The sequence below is a fragment of the Clupea harengus genome, chromosome 21 (genome assembly GCF_900700415.2).
Source record: "Clupea harengus chromosome 21, Ch_v2.0.2, whole genome shotgun sequence".
Classification (NCBI taxonomy): domain Eukaryota; kingdom Metazoa; phylum Chordata; class Actinopteri; order Clupeiformes; family Clupeidae; genus Clupea; species Clupea harengus.
Genome location: NC_045172.1, coordinates 2,001,806 through 2,008,478, shown reverse-complemented (window position 1 = coordinate 2,008,478; position 6,673 = coordinate 2,001,806).

Genomic DNA, 6,673 nt, shown 5'->3' with positions numbered 1-6,673 from the left:
AATTTCCATCCCGCCCCAGTCCCGTGAGGAACGGACATATGTTGGGAGCTACAGGATGAATGGTGAGGCTCTTTGTTTATGTTATAAAGGTGTCTCCCAAACCATCATGTTGGAGGGAGACTCCCATTAGCTGCTCACTCACTGTGGCCCAGATCTGATGTGGATGTATTCCAGAGTCAGCTATAGGTTATTATGGGATGTTTAGTGATTTACAGCAGGCCTCTGAAAGCAGCACTGATTGTCTTTTCTCCAGTAGGACCCGGGAGGAGGTATGTGGATGTGCTTAATGCATCGCAGCCTGAAGTATCAGCCGCCCCTCTCAACATGTGGGACCTCATGGCACCAATGGCAATACCCGACCAGAAGGAAGACCAAGGTCAGTCACACAAAAACACACACACACACACACACACACACACACACACACACACACACACACACACACACACACACAAAAACACACTCACATACTTCAAAATATGAACATATTACTGAAGATCAGCCCCCTCTGTTGGCCATTAGTTTCACTGCTACCTGTGTTAAGTAATTTTTGACAAAGGATATGGCTGAGAAAATGAAATGGAGCTTTAAAAGGTAGAAGAAATCTTGAGAGAAAAATCTGTTGATGCGTATTTCTTGATTCACATATGCAGATGATATTGGACTGACCACACCTACAATCAGTCTTCCAGCTCAGGTAGTCAACACACACACAATACACATAACCAGGCTGGATTGTATTCTTGAGGATTCTTGAAGATGAACCCAATGCCATAACCTCTACAATGTATCCTCTCAACAGGTGACGAGTGACTCTGAGCCGAGCGTATTAAGGGATTCTCCTGTAGTTAATGTCGAGGCTGACCGCTTGCAGCCACTGACAGTCATGAATCTGGCTGACCGAGAGGATGCATCAATTTTGGCACGTCTCCCGGTGATGGACAATCACCTCACCCACTGCCAGTGGGTTGACTATTAACGAGCTTGAAAGCAGCCACCATCTTGAGCGCCCATCCTCTCGACAGGAGGTGGTTCATGCCAAGGAGGCCACTACTTTTGTGGTCACCGCCCAGGACTCTTTTGGATCTGATCTCTTGGATCTCATTCCTCAGGCTGAGAGTCTGACAAATCAGCATCTTGCAGTGGAAGGGGACACAGTGGCAGCCCCAATTCCCATCCCGCCCCAGTCCCGTGAGTTCATTTGTTTATGTTTATGTCTCCCAAACCATCATGTTGGACGTAGACTCCCAAACCCCTGAGCTGTCCACTTTTTCCACTGGTACCCGCCAAGTAATCATTTGGCAAAAAGAAAAATGCGTGTTTTTGCCAATAAGGCGAAAATCTGGAGTGAATAATGTGTTTATCGTATGCAGAGGTTGGAGAAAAGAACAAAGACAGTGAGGATGCAACCTCAACTTCAGCCTTTGGTCCAATTCAGGTAATATTTACTGTAATGTTAACCAAAGTAGTCAACACATCAATTATACATTACAAGGTTGGATTTGTATACTTGAGAAATGAGAATCTAATGTCTAAATTTTGGAAAAGATTGGCCTCAAGCCGGGTAAAGTGTGAATAGGTCTCTCTTTATCTGCGTCTTAAACATATGAATCCCATGAATGGATCAGCAAAAAAACAACATGGGATAAATAACAAATGTTTCATTTACACCCAGTCTTCCATAACAATAAAGTAACAGGTGTTGTGTATTCCCACCCAACTGTATTTAACGGGATGCTACAGAGTGTGAACCTCTGCGAGCTATGAATTATACTAGCTATCTCTAGCTTCGGGAACCATGTTAACAGTTGGTAGTTTCTAGTGTGCAATATGAACTCTTGTTAATATGAAGTGAATATGAGCTCATGGTAATATGAAGCTGCATAAGCACCCAGAGGGTTTTACCAATTGTAGCGTTTTAAACTACCCAGGCTATCTCTAGCTTAGGGACCCATCTGAACAGTTGGCAGCTGCTACAGTGTGTTAATATGAACTCATATTAATGAGTGTGAATATGGACTTGTGTTAATATGAAGCTACACAGGCACCCTGAGGTTTCTACCTTTTCAAATATTTTTATGAATTAAAAAAAGGAGACTGTAACATCAGGCAGATACCTATGTATCATATAATGCAAATGATACTCTCCCATTTCAGCCGTTTAAGGTTACTTAAGTTTCCTTAGTTAACATAGTAACTAGACAACCATAGCAACCAGGAAACACTGTTTACTGCATAGCCTGAAGCAAAATTTAAGTTCTCGAACTCAGCTCACCAATAACAGGCAGTCTTGGGTTTAAAGTGATCACAACCACTTGTGGATAATGTTAAATGGCTTCACATAGACATTAAACAATCGTGATTGAAATAATGTGGCACCTCCTCTCAGCAGGAGGTGATGAGTGGCACCAGGCCAACTGATCTTGCTACCATCAAGGGCCCGCCTGTCTTTGGTATGGAGGCTCCCCATATACAACCTCTGATAGAGAAGGAGGTTGTGGAACCAGCATCACTGCGTCACCAGCATCACAGCGTCACGGCAGCACTCAGTGACAGGGAAACTGTGAAGCTCCTGGCAACATGAAGGCAGTGGCTCCAACAGTGAGGGCTGTTTCCACCAAGGATCGCGCACCATCCTTTAAGGTTTGGATACAGAAACTGAAGAAGACCCAAATGTTGTTTTACAGACATTATAAGACTACATGACTCTTTTGTGCTGTTTTGTTTCGTGTTATAGTTTTTTACCAAGTTTGATTTGCATTACATTTTGTATTTAAGGTACAGAATAATACAGTTCCATCAGTAATTAATTGTTATAAGTAGGTGTTTTTAGGTCATTTATTTACTATAGATTGCGCTTATGAATGTAAGTGATTTTATGTACTTTGCCACAGAGATTTTGTAGAAGCTGGTTAGGGTGGATATTTCCTCAGAAGAAAGGGGTTCATCTTCCAGATGACACCAACAAATCCGTAAGGGATCTGATTTGAGTTTAATAAAATCAGGTAAAATAATGATACTAGGTAGATGTTAAACACATCTTTCGCATAAAAATGTGTTCTTACAGATTTTTTGGGACGAGTCTAAGCAGCGATGGGTGGATTGCAATCAACCAGAGGAAGAGGTAACGTCTTAAATGAGTAATAGGTATTAAATAGACAATCATTTCTGTGCCACTGATCTTTTATTACAGTTTGAAAGTGTAAGTTCACCCCCAGCCCAGCTCCATCCACTGCATCATTTTGAAAAATGCTAAAAAGTGGGCAAGGGGCTGAGAGGGGGAGGGCGTAACTTCCTGTGGATGATGAGTCTCAATCAGCAAATAAAATGATTAGAGGGCGTACACATATAAATTTCATGATGTAGATGTGTACCAGCCGGTTGACTACGTCAGCATTGTCCTTGTTAGGCTCAGGTCTGATTTCAACCAGTAGATGGTGTTTTCAGCCATTTTCAATCCATAAAATGCAGATACAAAAAAATTAAAAAGAAGGTAATTTTGTCAATATTAACACCAGCATTGATGTGTTTCATATCATGTCATATTATTTAATTTACACATTTAAGTGTGCACTACCCCTTTAAATGAAAACCAAATAGTACCCGTGGATTACAGAATGAAATACACAAGACAAGATTGTTGATTTAGTTTTATTTCAAAGACTAAAGCTATTCCGCCACCACCACCCATGGGCCTTCCACTGATGCCCCTCAGTAACATGGGCAGTCTAACAGGAAGTGCCAGCCCAGCTACTGGACCCCCAACCAACGGACCAACGGCTAACATGTTCCGGAAAAGAGCAGGCAAGTTTGTCTATAGTGTGCTACTAAAAAGACCTGACTGTTGAGTCAGTTTGATTTTTCAATTGAGTGATCTCACAGACTGAGAGCTGTCTTGTACTTAAGGTCGTTGTATTTACCAAATCAGATCACTTAGTTGGCAAAATATTCCATTCCAGAGTTCCATTTTTAACATATTCAGCCCTTAGAGCATAGGTATTCTAGGCTTTCTATTTAATGTTATTATTAGCACATTAACCAGCCCTGCTGAAATCCTCTTGTTTACTATATTGGCATGTAGTGATCTACAGCAAGCTGCTTACATCAGGGGTCTTGTTCACTAGGAACCCGGAACAGACACATTGATGTGATGAACCCAGGTGGATATAAGCCTGGGGTGTCTGTCCCCCCACCAACCATGTTGGCCCTTCTGACTCCTGTGGACATGACAGGAAATATATTCCACCCAGCCCAAGGTCAGTCTTAAAATGTTTTTTTTGTTTTGTTTTAAACTTACATGATGGTTAATTACTTCGACTCGTGTTACATTCTTTGTTTAATGTTATTGCTTTTGTTTGTATGTTTCACAGCCTTGAAAAATGCAGGACATTCGAACTAGTCCACAGAAACCAGATATAAAAAAGACATACAGTGACAAGAAATAAATGTTCCTTTAGCATCAAAATTACATTCTCCTGTCGTCTGTTCCTTGCTTTTCCATAAAGATGCCTTTTCTTGTGTTTCTACCGTCTCCAACACCGTCCGTCCTACTGTGCCAAACCACTGATATGTCAAATGATTCAAAATGGCATCACCTTACAATAGATTTACTATATTAAAAATACAGGCCCCACAGTAGGAACAAGTCACTACACTGTTTGACTGATAATTAAATATCAATAGACCAATAAGGAACCCATTACAATGTCAGGCCTGGATCACTTTAAAATGTTCAACCGTTTGCGATTACTGCACAAGCCCTTAGTTTAGGATTAACCAAGTCACAACTTCTGTCCCAGAACAGCATATATTCATGACAAATTAAAGTCAGTCAATTGGCACAAACGACAAACAGAAACACACGCATTAAGGGTGGCGACACGGGACACACACGCAAGCCGAGGTCGCAGTGAATGTCCACATCCTGGACGGTCCTTCTTCCAGGACCCCAGGAGCAGTGGGCAGCCTTTATGGCGCCCGGGGACCAAGTCAAGTGATCCATCCGTCTTGGTCAGGGACGGACAGGAGAGTGTTCTGTTCTTCTGCATGTTTTTCTGTTGGGGTTCTTAGTGGAGGAAACCCTTGTGAACACGGTGAAAACATGCAAACCCCACAGAAAGGCCCGGGAGATAGCCCACCTGAGCACTGAAGGCCTGGTGAGAACCTGCCCCCAGTACCAACAGAGCCCCATGCGGGAATCGAACCCAGGACCTTCTTGCTGTGAGGCGGCACTGCAAGCACCTGAGCCACATTAATGGTACGCAAGTGTGGAAAGCACTGCAATTTTAAAATTTGCTAGACCCAAATAACACCTAGAGAAAATGACTGGGCTCCATCTGATCCATGGAAGCCCATGACTTGTGTTTGAAGCAAAAGGCACATGCTAGACTACCCCCCACCCCAAAGATGAAAGGCAAGGCCAATGGGCATTAAAACGGTTTCTTTGGAAAATGCCCAAAAGCATTAATACAAGGGTTTGGGTTTCTTCACTGTCAAGAGCACGACCAGTTTTGTTCAGATTGGGGAACCAATACAACCCCCTCCCTCAAAGAAAGACACAAGTTGAACTTGGAATTTAATATATTTTTTATTGAATTCAATTAGCAAAGTCTGGATATCCATGAGGTGGCCCTTATTGAGAAAAGGGAAACATTAGAACCTTTTAAAACTGTACAGAAGAGACACTGCATGAAGAGCATGTGCCTTACCTGGTACTTCTGGTCGTCACCACCAGGCTCGCTTTAAGGGTGCTTCAGCAGTAAACTTCCAGGGTTTCTGATGGGGCTGTGAAAAAGCTTGAGGAACCTTAGTGTGGGTCTTCCTGTAAGGGGGTGGAGGAATCCTCTCAAAGCTAATGTCGGTCCAAGCATTGCTGCCATGCTCGTCGGTGGAACTGAAGTGAGTTACTGTACCAGGTGGAAGTTGGCCAGTGATGAACATGTGAAAGAACCGGTCATCATATAACTCCTCGGGTGGACTGACATAACTACTGGGCTCTGGGACACCGGTTGCTCCTTGAACATGTGCAGGGGAATAAAACTGGCTTTCAAGTGGTTCATTAGAATCTGGGACACGGCCCTCAGAGAAGGCTCGGAGTGGCGGGTGAGGCTGCAGGTATCCAGAATCATGGGACTCAGATTCTTCATTGCCATGTTCATAAGTAGCACCCCTCTGAATGAGTGTCCCAGCTTTGTAGGAGGGCTGCTGCCAGTAGTTGAAATGTGGATCAAACACAGGAGGGGCAGCCTCAAACTCTTCATATCCAGAACTAGTTTGAGGCATGGAGCCCTTGACTTCACCAGAGAAGGTCATCGGAGACACACCTGGGCTAGACTGTGTATACAGCCCAGGGGTCTGAGGTGGAGGTGGACCTGACTGCTGAACATCAGTGGAGCTTGAAGATGGCCAACCAGTCTGCATTTGACCAGGCTGCGCTAGGGGTTGATGGCCATAATATCCTTAAATAAAGGAATGTTAAAATGAAGAAGTTTTAAAAAACACCTACAAAGGCATTTTCCAAATTTGCAACAGGTTAACATAAGACAGAAGGAAATTGCAATGGGATATCAGCGACAGACAGACAAGCGTTAAAGGCTTACCTTTAGCTGGAAAGCTATAGACACGACACAGCATGGCAGACAGAAGAAAAGCCCTGAAAGTTGTAAACGAGTTT